A 15,595-nucleotide genomic window follows, 5' to 3' on the forward strand; every position below is an offset into this window, starting at 1 on the left:
ACTGAAAATATCCAAATTTGAACTGTCTCAAACCGATTTTGAGCAAGGTTTGTTGATCTCAGTAGTTTGGGTGAAAGGGGGCAGAATACCAAATTTCAGCTGGCCAATACATTACAATTATTCTAACTGACCTGACATGATGATGGGAATATTTACATAACCACCTCCTCCCAATAATTGTCTCGTTATGCACCATCTCTGCTTTAATATTTTATTCAAGGCATTTTCATATAAACAAACAAAAGCAAAAGAACAATCAACAACATTATAAACAATCCCCAACCACACCCACAATACCGCTCCTTCCCCCATCCCACCGTACCCATTTCAACCCTCTTAACCCCATTTCCTCCCCCCCCCCCCCCCCCCCACTGATCCCTCAAACCATTTAAGGAAATCAATAAATGGCTTTCACCTCAGAGTGAACTCATCCACCGATCCCCTCAAAACAAACTTTAAAAAAATATATATATTCATTCAAATTTTTCAACAAATGTTCAACAAACCCCCAACAAAAAGAAACAAGAACGCAACAATCTGAAATTATACATTGGATTTCCCCCATATACAATAACCCCCCATATAACATTTAAAAACACAAATAGGGAAGCCCCCCCCACCTTCACCCAAACGCCACCCCAAAAGAAACCCCCCCTCCCTCCCTTCCCCCTCGGGCTGCTGCTGCTGACCTCCTCCTAACGCTCCGCGAGATAGTCTAGGAACGGTTGCCACCGCCTGAGGAACCCTTGCACAGACCCTCGCAAGGCAAACTTTATCCTCTCCAGCTTGATGAATCCTGTCATGTCATTGATCCAAGCTTCCACACTAGGTGGCTTCGCATCTTTCCATAGTAGCAAAATCCTCCTCCGGGCCATCAGGGACGCAAAGGCCAGAATACCGGCCTCTTTCGTTTCCTGCACTCCCGGCTCATCCGATACCCCAAATAATGCCAATTCCCAGCACTGCTTGACCCGGGCATTCGCCACCTTGGACATAGTCCTCGCAAAACCAACCCCTCCAAAACCCATCCAGCGCGGGGCACGACCAGAACATATGGACGTGATTTGCCGGGGCTCCCCGAGCACCTCCCACATCAGTCCTCCACCCCAAAGAACCTACTCAACCTCGCCTCTGTCATATGTGCTCTGTGAGTAACTATGAACTGTATTAAGCTGAGCCTGGCACAAGAGGAAGAATTAACCCTACTCAGGGCATCAGCCCACAGACCCTCATCTATCTCCTCCCCAAGCTCCTCATCCCACTTGCCCTTTAACTCCTCCACCGAGGCGTCCTCCTCTTCCTTCAGCTCCTGGTAAATCGGCAAAACCTTGCCTTCTCCAACCCATACACCCAAAATCACCCTGTCCTGAATCCCACGTGCCGGAAACAGCAGGAATTCCCTCACCTGCCACCTCACAATCGCCCTCACTTGCATGTACCTGAAAGCGTTTCCCGGGGTAGCCCAAACTTGTCCTCCAGCACCCCTCGTCCCATCGATGAACAGGTCCCTTATTCTTCCAATCCGTGCCCGATGCCAGCTCCGAAACCCCCCATCCATCCTTCCCGGGACAAACCGATGATTCTCCCGAATCGTGGACCAAACTGAGGCTCCCATCTCGCCCCTGTGTCGCCTCCACTGCCCCCAGATCTTCAGCGTCGCCGCCACACCGGACTCGTGGTGTACTTGTCGGCGAGAGCGGCAGCGGTGCCGTTACCAGCGCCCTCAGGCTCGTGCCCACACAGGACGCCATCTCTAGCCTCTTCCACGCCACCCCCTCTCCCTCCATTACCCACTTACGGATCATCGCCACATTGGCTGCCCAATAATAGCCACACAAATTCGGCAGCGCCAGCCCCCCCCCTGTCCCTGCTATGCTCCAGAAACACTCTCTTCACCCTCGGGGTCTTATTCACCCACACAAATCCCATGATGCTCCTGCTTACCCGTTTGAAAAAGGCCTTGGGGATCATAATGGGAAGGCACTGGAACACAAAGAGAAATCTCGGGCAGACCGTCATTTTGACCGGCTGCACCCTACCCGGGAGTGAAAGTGGCAGCATATCCCATCTTTTAAAATCCTCCTCCATTTGCTCCACCAACCGCATCAAATTGAGCTTGTGCAGGGCCCCCCAACTCCTAGCTACTTGGATCCCTAGGTACGGAAAGCTCCTTTCCGCCCTCTTCAGCGGTAGCTCATCTATCTCCCTTCCCTGGTCCCCTGAATGCACCACAAAGAGCTCACTCTTCCGTACGTTGAGTTTATACCCTGAAAAGTCCCCAAATTCCCTAAGGATCCGCATGACCTCCGCCATCCCCTCCACTGGTTCCGCCACATACAACAACAGGTCGTCGGCATACAACGACACCCGGTGTTCCTCTCCCCCCCGGACCAGTCCCGTCCATTTCCTGGACTCCCTCAGTGCCAAGGCCAGCGGCTCAATTGCCAGTGCAAACAACAAGGGGGATAAGGGGCACCCCTGCCTCGTCCCCCGGTACAGCCAAAAGTACTCCGACCTCCGCCGGTTCGTAGCCACACTCGCCACTGGGGCTCTATATAGCAGCCTGACCCAATTGATGAACCCCTCCCCGAACCCAAACCTCCGCAACACTTCCCAAAGATACTCCCACTCCACCCGATTAAAGGCCTTCTCTGCGCCCATAGCTACCACCACCTCCGCTTCCCCCTCCACCGAGGGCATGATAATCACATTGAGGAACCTCCGCACATTTGTATTTAGCTGCCTACCCTTCACAAATCCCGTCTGGTCCTTATGAATCACCCCCGGGACACAGTCCTCAATTCTCGTAGCCAGCACCTTCGCCAGCAACTTAGCGTCAACATTGAGGAGCGAGATCGGTCTACACGACCCACATTGCAATGGATCCTTGTCCCGCTTCAAGATCAAAGAAATCAGCGCACTGGACATTGTCGGGGGCAAGGTCCCCCCCTCCCTCGCCTTATTAAAAGTCCTCACTAGCAACGGGCCCAGCAGGTCCACGTATTTCCTGTAGAATTCAACCGGGAACCCATCCGGGCCCGGGGCCTTCCCCGCCTGCATGCTCCCCAATCCTTTAACCAGCTCCTCCAGCCCAAGCGGCGCCCCCAAACCAGCCACCTCCTCCTCCACCCTCGGGAGCCTCAGCTGATCTAGGAATTGTCGCATCCCCTCCTCCCCCGCTGGGGGCTCAGACCTGTACAGATCCCCATAGAAGTCCCTAAATACCTCGTTTATTCTCACCGCACTCCGCACCGTATTCCCCCCTCTATCCTTAACTCCACCAATCTCCCTCGCTGCCTCCCTCTTACGAAGCCGATGTGCCAGCATCTGACTCGCCTTCTCCCCATACTCATACGTCGCCCCCTGCGCTTTCCTCCACTGTGCCTCTGCTTTCCCCGTGGTCAACAGGTCGAATTCCGTCTGGAGGTTCCGTCGCTCCCTAAGTAGCCCCTCCTCGGGGGGTCTCTGCATACCTCCTGTGCACCCTTAAAATCTCCCCCACCAACCTCTCCCTCCCCTCTCTCTTCTCCCTGTGAGTCCTAATGGAGATGAGCTCTCCCCTGACCACCGCCTTCAACGCCTCCCAGACTACCCCCACCTGCACCTCCCCGTTGTCGTTGGCCTCCAAATATCTTTCAATACATCCCCGCACCCGCCCGCACACCCCCTGATCCGCCAACAGTCCCACATAAAGGCGCCACAGCGGGCGCTGGTCCCTCTCCTCCCCTAACTCCAGCTCCACCCAATGCGGAGCATGGTCCGAGATGGCTATGGCCGAATATTCCGTTCCCTCCACTTTCGGGATTAGCGCCCTACTCAAAATGAAAAAAATCTATCCGGGAGTAGGCTCTATGGACGTGGGCAAAGAAGGAAAATTCCCTGGCCAGCGGCCTGGCAAACACTCCCCCCCCCCCATCTGGTCCATAAACCCCGAGCACCTTGGCTGCAGCCGGCCTCTTACCGTCCTGGACCTAGAACGGTCCAGTGCTGAAGTTCTCCCCCCCCCCCCCCCCCCCCATTATCAAGCTTCCTACCTCCAGATCCGGAATCCGACCCAGCACGCGTTTCATAAATCCGGCATCATCCCAATTCGGGGCATATATGTTCACCAGTACCATCCGCACCCCCTGCAACCTACCACTCACCATCACATATCCACTACAATATTCAGTGCCTCGAACAACACCCGCTTCCCCACTAGTATTGCAACCCCTCTGTTCTTCGCATCCAGCCCTGAATGAAAGACCTGCCCTACCCATCCCTTTCTCAGCCTAACCTGATCTGCCACCTTCAGATGTGTCTCCTGGAGCATAACCACGTCTGCCTTCAGTCCCTTTAAGTGCGCGAACACCCGGGCACTCTTGACTGGCCCATTCAGGCCCCTTACATTCCAAGTTATCAGCCGGATCGGGGGGCTACTCGGGGCCGTCGACCCCCACCCCCCCCCGCCCCCCCAACCCAACTAGCCGTCTCCTTTTCTAGGCCAGTCACATGCCCGCGCCTCCCGCACCCTCCAGTCCCCAAGACGGCGGACCCCCACCCCGACCACCTCTCCTACTTCCAGCTCCCCTATGGCCAATGCAGCAGCAACCCTATTCCCCCCCCCCCCTTTACCCCCCCCCCCCCCCCCCCAACCGTCAGATCCACATCTAGCCATTTTGCTCCACCCATGACACTCCCGTAAGTCAGCTGACTACTGCTGACTCCGGCCTCTCCCGCCATTCCATCGACCCCCCAGTGTGAGAATCTCCCCCACCCCTTGGCAGTCAGTGTGCGCTCCTCTCCAGCACCGCCCCCCCCCCCCCCCCCCCCCCCGCCCCCCCCCCCCCCCATCCTTCCCTAACGCGGGAAAAAGCCCACGCTTTCCTGAACCGGCCCCGACCCCTCTGGCGCAGCTCCTTTTTGCGGCCTCACCCCAACTCCCCATCCCGGGCCTCCAACCCCCTGACCCTCCAAAACCGACACCCACACTCTCCCACAGCCCCCACATCAAATCCATTCACCCATCCCCACCCAGCACTCAAACAAAAAGAACATTCCCCAAATGCAGTAAACATCCCCCCACGACAAACCCTCAATTTGAGTCCAACTTTTCAGTCTGTATAGAGTTCCATGCTTCATCAGGTGTTTCAAAATAGTGGTGCCGTTCTTGGAACGTGACCCACAATCGCGCTGGCTGCAGCATCCCGAACTTCACCCCTTTCCGATGGAGCACTGCCTTAGCCCAGTTGAAACCAGCCCTCTTCTTAGCCACCTCCGCACTCCAGTCCTGGTAAATTCGGATCTCCGTGTTCTCCCACCTGCTGCTCCGCTCTTTTTTGGCCCATCTCAGGACACACTCCCTGTCCATAAAGCGGTGGAACCGCACCATTACCGCCCTTGGCGGCTCATTGGCTTTGGGTCTCCTTGCCAGGACCCGATGAGCCCCATCCAGCTCCCGGGGCCTCAGGAAAGCTCCCGCGCCCATCAGTGAATTGAGCATCGTGCTCATATATGCCCCGGCATCGGGCCCCTCCACTCCTTCAGGGAGACCTAGAATCCAAAGATTCTTCCTCCTCAACCTATTCTCCAGGTCCTCAAATTTTTCCGCCCACCTCTTGTGCAGCACCTCGTGCGCCTCCACCTTCACCGCCAGGCCCAAGATCTCGTCCTCGTTCTCCGAGGCTTTTTGCCGCATCTCCCGGATCGCCACCCCTTGGGCCTTCTGGGTCTCCACAAGCTTCTCAATCGCCGCCTTCATTGGCACCAGCATTTCTGTCCTCAGCTCCTCAAAGCAGCGTTTAAGGAACCAATCGCCGCCATCTTGCTTTTCCTCCCTCGCACTTTTCGCTGCACCAGGATCACTTTTTTTAACCGCTCCACTCCTGGTCCAATCCATATAATGTCAGGGGGACCTTGCTGTCACCTTCTCACACTGGAAGCCGTCGAACAATTGCCGTTGGGGCCCCTCTGAAGAGCCCAAAAGTCCGTTCCCGGCGGGAGCTGCCGAACGTGCAACCTACCTAGGCATAGCCGCAACCGGAAGTCCCCTCAAAACAAACTTGACCATCAGCAGTCTCAGGAATTCTGCTTGGTCGCTCACCCACATCCCCGCTTTTGGCCATTCGGGTCCCGCCATCCGAGCAAAACCTGTCTCCGGCTATCAGGGTGGCAAAGGCCAGAACATCGGGCTCTCTCATCCCCTAGACCCCGGGTCTTCCAACGCCTTGAATATTGCCACCCATGGACTCGGGAACACCTGCACCCCCGCACTCGGACAGTGCGTCCGCAAACCCCCGCCAGAAACCCTTCAACCTTGGACACGCCTAGAACATGTGGGCTTCCTCGTACACCGCCCACACCTATCCTTCACACCCTCAAAGAATCTACTCATCCTTGCTACTGTCATATGCACCCTATGTATTACTTTAAACTGGATGAAGCTTAATCTCGCACACAACGAGGACGCATTCACCCTCCACAGGGCCTCTGCCCCCGTCTTGGCCCCACCTCCCCTCCCAGCTCCTCCTTCCACTTGCATTTTATGTCCCCCCAACAGGACCCCGGCCCAATCGATCAACTCCTTGTAGACATCGAACATCTTCCCCTCCTTACCTCGTCCTCGACAGCATCTTGTCTTGCAACCCCAGGGGCAGCAGCCCAGGAAAGGACGGCATCTCTCAGCTACCTAAAACCGTTCCCCCTGGGCACCTCACTCGTACTCTTCCTCCAGGAACTCCAACCTCACAAATCTGCCCCCTATGAACAGATCGCCAATTCGCTCGATAATTGCTTGCCACCACCCCTGAAACTTAGCATCCAACATCCCCGGCACAAACCTATGGTTGTCGCAGATGGGTGCCCACACGGAGGCACCCTCCAGTCCTAAATGCTGCCTCCTCTGCCCCCATACCCTTAGGGCCAACACCATCACTGGGCTCACAGATTACCAGGCCAGCGAGAACGGCAGAGGCGCTGACAACAAAGACCTCAAACCCATTCCCCGACACAATGTCACCTCCATGCTGACCCCTTCCCCACGATCCATGTCCTAACCATAGCGATATTCTCCAAAACTCTGCAAATTTTTCCTTTTCTAAAGAATGATCCAATTCCCTCTTGGAAACCAGGACCCGCATCTACCTTTAACACACTCTCAGGCAGTGTATCCCAGATGATAATCACTCCCTGCACAAAAAAGTTGGTTCTCATATCGCCATTAGTTCTTTTGCCAATTACCTTAAATATGTGTCTATGGTTCTTGATCCTTCCACTAACAGTGACAGTTTTTCTCTCTCTCTACTCTATCCAGAACCCTCATGATTTTGAATACCTCTTAACAAATCTCCTCTCAAACTTCGCTGCTCTAAGGAAACAGTGACAGCTTTTCCAATCTATCAATGTGACTGAAATTCCTCATCTCTGGAGCCAGTTTTGCAAATCTTTCTTCGCCACATCGTTTAATGCCTTCAAATCTTTCCAAAGGTGTGGAATCCAGAAGTGGATGCAATACTCCGTCAAGAACAACCAGTATTTTATAGAGGTTTATCATAACTTGCTTGCTTTTGTACTCTATGCCTCTATTTACAAAGCCCAGGATCACATTTGCCTAATTAACCACTTTTTCAACTTGTCCTCCCATATTAAATAATTTGTGCACTATATCCCCAGGTTGTTATTGTCCCTTTTATTCTATGAGCTCTAACTCTGCTTACAAGTCTATTATGGGACACTTTATCAAATGTCTTTTTGAAATCCATGTTCACCACATCAAAAGCATGACCCTTGTTATGGGCCAGGGTTTAGAGACCCCCAAGATGTATCATGGAGTTCACCTGACCGACAACTTTTAATAGATTGTGGTATGGGGAGCACATGGCCCACTCTACAGGTGTGGTACATCAGAAATGGAAAAGTATTTTTTAAAACAAAACAATGTTCATTCTATGAACTCAAGTTAACCTTTTTAAAACATAGTGAACATCTTAGCAACCATTAATTCAAATACAACCCCCAAAGAATACAACACTAAGTAATGCTTAATAACTTCCCCAAACAACATCCAGAAGACAGAAGAAACACCTTTCAACAGAAGCACATTAGGTTAAAGTCACTACTGTTCTTAGTCTTAAATCACCAGGATCGATTTACGGTCTGTAGATTAGAGAGAGAAACTCATACACCTTCTGGCTGTGACTGCAGCTATCCAGATCTGAAAACGAAACGAAAACACACCCTGCAGCCTGTTCAAAAACGAAAGTAAAAAGCTGACAGGACAGCCCAGCTCCACCCACACTCTGACATCACTGCAGTAATATGAGCAGCCAAACATTTCTTAAAGCGACATTCTCATGACACCCTCATTTACCATCTCTGCTACCAAGCAGATTAGTTAAATACTATTTGCCCTGAACAAATTCTCACTGGCTTTCCTTCATTAACCTGCATTTGCCCACGCTAAGGGCTCCTTCTGTAAATCTTACTGTTCTTTCTGATTAGCATGTAGTTCACCCTGCATTGCCGCATCGCTAAACTGGTGCTTCACTCTAAAGCATGTATATCCTTCCACACAGCTCGTAGTACCAGGGTTGGTCTCCCAGTGTGATAGAGATGTGTTGGGTCATAAGATTACAGATCATGAGATTACAAGACCATAAGACCTAGGAGCGGAAGTAAGGCCATTCGGCCCATCGAGTCCACTCCGCCATTCAATCATGACTGATTTCAACTCCATTTACCCGCTCTCTCTCCATAGCCCTTAATTCCTCGAGAAATCAAGAATTTATCAACTTCTGTCTTAAAGACACTCAACGTCCCGGCCTCCACCGCCCTCTGTGGCAATGAATTCCACAGACCCACCACTCTCTGGCTGAAGAAATTTCTCCTCATCTCTGTTCTAAAGTGACTCCCTTCTCCCTTTTATTCTAAGGTTGTGCCCCCGGGTCCTAGTCTCCCCTGCTAATGGAAACAACTTCCCTACATCCACCCTATCTAAGCCATTCATTATCTTGTAAGTTTCTATTAGATCTCCCCTCAACCTCCTAAACTCCAATGAATATAATCCCAGGATCCTCAGACGTTCATCGTATGTTAGGCCTACCATTCCTGGGATCACCCGTGTGAATCTCCGCTGGACCCGCTCCAGTGCCAGTATGTCCTTCCTGAGGTGTGGGGCCCAAAATTGCTCACAGTATTCTAAATGGGGCCTAACTAATGCTTTATAAAGCTTCAGAAGTACATCCCTGCTTTTATATTCCAAGCCTCTTGAGATGAATGACAACATTGCATTTGCTTTCTTAATTACGGACTCAACCTGCAAGTTTACCTTTAGAGAATCCTGGACTAGGACTCCCAAGTCCCTTTGCACTTCAGCATTATGAATTTTGTCACCGTTTAGAAAATAGTCCATGCCTCTATTCTTTTTTCCAAAGTGCAAGACCTCGCACTTGCCCACGTTGAATTTCATCAGCCATTTCTTGGACCACTCTCCTAAACTGTCTAAATCTTTCTGCAGCCTCCCCACCTCCTCCATACTACCTGCCCCTCCACCTATCTTTGTATCATCGGCAAACTTAGCCAGAATGCCCCCAGTCCCGTCATCTAGATCGTTAATATATAAAGAGGACAGCTGTGGCCCCAACACTGAACCCTGCGGGACACCACTCGTCACCGATTGCCATTCCGAAAAAGAACCTTTTATCCCAACTCTCTGCCTTCTGCCTGACAGCCAATCGTCAAACCATGTTAGTACCTTGCCTCGAATACCATGGGCCCTTATTTTACTCAGCAGTCTCCCGTGAGGCACCTTATCAAAGGCCTTTTGGAAGTCAAGATAGATAACATCCATTGGCTCTCCTTGGTCTAACCTATTTGTTATCTCTTCAAAGAACTCTAACAGGTTTGTCAGGCACGACCTCCCCTTACTAGAATTATCTTCTATAATTCTGCTGTTGATTGTTCAGTTCAGACTTCGAGTCTGTTATAGTCTTTTCCACTTAGTGCTGCCATAGTAACATCACAATACTTGATTGCTTCCACAGACATCATGCCAAACCCCATAAAGGATGTATATAAACAAAGAAATTGCCCAACTTTCTCAGATATGTGTGTCAAGCAGTTCAGACTCAGATAGGCCAGAGAAGTGTTGCAGACAGATTTTTCAAATCTGCTTCTGCAGTTTCCACAGCCTTACCAGTAGCAGTGAAAGTGACTGCAGTACTCACATTCTATGCTACTGTTGTCTTCCAGACTCTCTCCAGCGATTTTGCCGGTCAGCCATACGGGAATGCATCTAGGTCACAGCTGCACCAGTGAAGAAAGTAGGGATATGCATCTGCTTCCCTAAAATCAAACAGCAAGAGTAAATAAGAACAACTATTAGACTGTTGGAGAATCCCCAGTGTCATAGGAGCCACTGACTGCACACATGAATTATCGCAGTGAAAAGAAAAATCAGTGAACATGCAGCATCTCACATGTGCACTGGTGGAAGAATCAAATAAAATTTAAAGCTTTCTAGGTATTTTCAGGCTTTGAGGGCAAAAGCAGATATGCATTGAAAGCAGTGATGATAATCTAGAATCTAATCTAATCCAAGCTTCTATTGACCTAATATCGCCCCCTACACATATCAAACTTGATGATGTCCTGTATCATTTTACATTGTTTCAATGGGGAGGAAAATCCACTGAAGATTCAACAGTCCCTATAATGTGAAAAAAAATGTTTTTGACACATCATTAGGAAAATAATGGAATATCCTCACAAAAGTATTGAAATGCATTATGCACTGCTTTGGTGAGTATAATCCAACAAATTTCTGCCACTATTTTCAGGCATGTTTAAGCAAAAACCAACTCAGCTACTGACCAGTAAGGTAATCTATTAAAAATTATTTTAAAAAACAAACTATAGGATCCTTTTTGAATATGGGAACCATATTCACTGGTTCTAATCTGTTGCCACCTTTCACACTTCACTGAATCGTTTAATGATCACAAATACTGGATTGGATTGGATTTGTTTATTGTCACGTGTACCGAGGTACAGTGAAAAGGATTTTTCTGCGAGCAGCTCAACAAATCATTAAATACATGGGAAGAAAAGGGAATAGAAGAAAATACATAATAGGGCAACACAAGGTATACAATGTAACTACATACCTTGCAAATCTCTCGCTTCCAAGTGCTAGCATTGTTTATTTATCACAATTCTTTTTTTGTTTTAAGCTCTAGAACTTCACCTTGTTGATGTTGTTAATGGCTTTTACCATGTTAACAGTTTTTTCTAGAGAGGGCAGATTGAACACTTTGATCCTACCAGATAGATTGTCCTACTTATTTATAGACCTTTATAATTCTTTATGCATAATAAATTGGAAGCGTGTCTAGCAATGCATAATGGGTGGCCATTCAGAGCTTTTTAAAAGTAAATTTAGAGTACCCAATTCATTTTTTCCAATTAAGAGGCAATTTAGCGTGACCAATCAACCCTGCACATCTTTGGATTGTGGGGGCAAAACCCACACAAACTCGGGGAGAATGTGCAAACTCCACACGGACAGTGACCCAAAGCCGAGATCGAACCTGGGACTCGGCGCCGCGAGGCAGCGTGCTAACCACTGCCTGCCTGCCTTTCAGAGTTAGGGAGGAGTTTCAAACTTTTTCCTGAAATTAACCAACTTTACATCTTGCCATTAACTGCAAGCCTTTGGTGGTCACAAGCAGCTGAAGAAGGTGGTGTGCAAGCCTGCATACTTTGGATAAGGTGAATATGCATGGGAATGATGGCAATGTTCTCTCTAAGCTGCACTGGTATGCAGCAATCGGGAATGTGCCACACAGGGAAAACAAACAGGTCGCACACAAGCAACGTTCCCTTTAAGATGCGTGCCATGCAGCCACACGTGAATCTTCAAGCGACTATTCAATGCAATAAGCCAGCCACACACACCAAACAAAGTTAGAGATGACACTGCCCGATTACCTTTTTTCCATCTTTTTTTTTGTACATTTTTGTGAGTTGCTAAGATTGCAAACATATGGTACAGCAACACTACAGACAAAAAAATGTAGAGAAGCAAAATACAAATAAGAAATTGAATTTAATCTTTGTCGGCCTAAGGGACTGACCTAAGTCAGACAGGACAAGACTTGCATCAAAGTCTGCGAGAGGTTTTATCCTCTGAATAATCTGGTGGATAACTGGAAAAGCAGAAAATAGGAAGTGTGAACAAAATAGACTGCATTTTCAAAGCCCGATGGGGCAAGATGTTCACTAAAAAAATTCACATAATTATAAAACACATTTATTTTGCCAATGTTTTGCTAAATGCAAGTTTAAAAGATAAAATGCATAATCTGCAGGAGCTCCTTTCACAGTGAATTCACAGAAACTAATAAAAAAGAGGCACATAATTCAATTAAAGTTCAAGAGAAAAGTCAAATTTAAACGTTATGGATAAATTGCATTAAGAATTCCTTATACAATCTCATGGCATAAAGAACAAATTGAATGAATTGCAGGCACAAGTCACAAGTTCAATTTGAAATGTATGTTATTACTGAGCCTTGAAGTGGTAGTTTATATAAATGCTGACATTAAGCAAGCATGTAGCAAAAGCAGAGTGCATTTAATGTTGGCTTTCACACTGACTGGAATAAAAGACAAAAGCAACCTCTTGTGTATCCAGGATAATTTACCGCAGCAATACATTCTAGAACCAACAAGGGGATGGGCCATATTAGATTTAATAATGAGTAATAAACCAAACTTAGTTAACAGGTGCTTGAATATTTAATTAATCGTGATGTTAATATGGTTGAGTTCAATGTAGTATTTGAAAGAGTGAAATCAGAAAGACAGAGATTGCCCACAGTAAAGTAGGCAAATCTGTTCATGGGTAAAACGACAGATCAGATATTCAACAATAATTTAATGCAGTACAGACGAGTTTGTATCCTTAAAATGCAAGTCTTCTACTTCACAAAAAAGACAGCCATGGGCAACTAAAGAGGTAAGAGACAAAAGCAACAGATATTGGCAAATGGAAAAAATACAAAAAGTAGCAACCGGTGACAAAGCAGATAGTAAAAGCTATAAAAAGTAGAAAGGTAACCTCTGCGTGCAGTAGTAGTCTCCATACTTCCAAATGGATACCGAAGCACTGGAGAAAGTACAGAAAAAGATTTACAGGGGTATTATTAGAGTTGAGAGGTTGAAACCATCAAAGATTGAGCTGGCTAGGGCTCTTTCCTCTGACTGATCAAATGAAGAATGTAGGAAAACTTTTAGACAGAGTTGTAGGAAGGTAGAAGCAGACAGCATTTATGTATTTAAGAGGAGGTTTGGTAAATACATAAGGGAGAAGGGAATTGAAGGTATGCATTGCAAGAGATGAGAAGGAAGTTGTGTGGAGTATAAAAAACAGCTGTGGAACCAAATGGTCTGTTTCTGTGCTGGAGATTCTACGTAACAAACATTTTAAAGCATCAAATAAAAACAAAGGGATACGAAAAGATATTGAATGTACACAAGTGGCAGTGACACAGTAAAAGCAGAACAGCAGATGAGAATAAGCTCTACCAAGTGAAAAGACCCAAAAGAGTGAGACATCCTATCTCTAATCAAGTTATTGGTCATTCATCATATCTCCCTTTTGTATGTGTCAAAATGTTTTATTGATTCTGTTATGCGCCTTGGAGCATTTTGCCACAAAGGAGCTATACCAATGTAAGTAGTTATTTAATATTGCTTGCTGCAATCAGATCCTCAAGTAGCTTTCAGGCCAGACAAACATTATACAGGAGACAAATATTAACATATTAACTGAAAAGATTGAGGTGGGGGGAGAGCGGGGGGCGGAAACGTAACAAGACAAACAAAATGTTCCTCCCTAGCTGAGAAAATCCGTAACTCCTGTCCCAAATTGAATTACTAAGGCAGGCAGACACATGGAACATGCAAAATGTTGCCATCTCAAGTTACGACTCCTGACCTCTGCAAAATGCTCAACAGCATTCTTCATGGTCTCACCTGACAATCAAAAATAAATACAAAACAGACATTTTACTCCTTGGAGATTTAGCACTGCAAAAAGTTATATTCACAACACAAATTAATTACGACTTGTGACAGTTCCTCCCTTCTCAATTCAATTGGTGCAACTGTACAGCAGATGTTGCATTTTTCAGAACTTCTGCTTTGATGGACAACTAATACATTTATTATACCAATAAAGCTGCAAGAGAACTTTCTTGCAATTCAATAGCCATAATGAACAATTAACTGCAGCCCAAAGAAAAAAATCAACTTCACAAACGTAGTGGCAAGTTTTAAGTTTTACTTGGCTAAGTGAGAAATTAGACAACAAAATAAGTCTCAATTATAGTATAATACAGAAGGAGGCCACGGGACCCCGCCTGTGCTGGCTTTGATAGTAGAAATAACTAATTCGATCTCATATAGTTTCATCCCCATTTCTTCAAGCATCTATCGAATAAGATCTCTGCTTCGACTTACGGTTGTGGCTATGCGGAGCTAAGTCGCACGTTCGGCAGCTCCCGACAGAAACTGACTTTTGGGCTCTTTTTAGGGCCCCCAGCGGCATTTGTTCGACGGTTCCCAGTGTGGGAAGGTGATAGTAACATTTCCCTGGCACTGTATGGATTGGACCAGGAGTGGAGCAGTGAAAAAAGTAGTTTTGGAGCAGCAAAAGTGCGAGGGAGGAAGACCAGGATGGCGGCGGGTGGAGACCAGGCAGCGTGGGCGCAGTGGTCGCAGGAACAGCAGGAGTTTCTCCAGCGCTGCTTCACGGAATTGAAGTTAGAGCTGTTGGAGCCAATGAAGGCTTCGATAGACAAGCTGCTCAAGACCCAGAAGGCCCAAGGGGCGGCGATCCGGGAGGGGCGGCAAAAGGCCTTGGAGAACGAGGATGAGATCTTGGGCCTGCCGGTGAAGGTAGAGGTGCACGAGGTGAAGTATAAGAAATGGCAGGAGAAGTTCGAGGACATGGAGAACCGGTCGAGGAGGAAGAACCTACGGATTCTGGGTCTCCCGGAGGGAGTGGAGGGATTGGATGTTGGAGCATACGTGGTCACGATGCTGAACACTTTGATGGGCGCAGGGGCCTTCCCGGGGTCCCTGGAGCTGGAGGGGGCCCACCGAGTCCTGGCGAGGAGGCCCAAGCCCAACGAGCTGCCGCGGGCGGTGCTGGTGCGATTCCACCGCTTCGTGGACAGGGAGTGTGTCCTAAGGTGGGCAAAGAAGAAGCGGAGCAGCAGGTGGGAGAATGCAGAGGTCCGGATATACCAGGACTGGAGCGCGGAGGTGGCCAAGAAGAGGGCCGGGTACAATCGGGCTAAGGCGGCTCTGCATCGGAAGGGGGTGAAATTTGGAACGTTGCAGCCGGCGCGACTGTGGGTCACTTTCAAGGACCGCCACCACTACTTTGAGACGCCGGAGGAGGCGTGGACCTTTATCCAGGCCGAAAAGTTGGACTCGGATTGAGGGTCGGTTGCGAGGGGATGTCGAGAGGGGATTGATGTGATTGTTGTGTTTTGGGGGGGGGGAGGGGGGGGATGTTCTGTTCGGTACTGTTTTTTTTTGGGTGCTGGGT

General features: G+C 48.4%; 1 protein-coding gene across 2 annotated transcripts in view; it reads right to left on the reverse strand.

Annotated features, from left to right (window-relative positions):
• The window catches only part of rimkla (ribosomal modification protein rimK-like family member A), a 57,546-nt gene extending 47,222 nt beyond the window's left edge, over positions 1 to 10,324 (reverse strand). For both annotated transcript variants that reach the window (XM_072478364.1, XM_072478363.1), the window contains exon 1: positions 10,203 to 10,324. The gene's annotated coding sequence lies outside the window, so the exon portion shown is untranslated. The remainder of the gene's footprint in view (positions 1 to 10,202) is intronic.
• Between the last annotated feature and the right edge of the window lie 5,271 nt (positions 10,325 to 15,595).

The sequence above is a fragment of the Scyliorhinus torazame genome, chromosome 16 (genome assembly GCF_047496885.1).
Source record: "Scyliorhinus torazame isolate Kashiwa2021f chromosome 16, sScyTor2.1, whole genome shotgun sequence".
Lineage (NCBI taxonomy): Eukaryota > Metazoa > Chordata > Chondrichthyes > Carcharhiniformes > Scyliorhinidae > Scyliorhinus > Scyliorhinus torazame.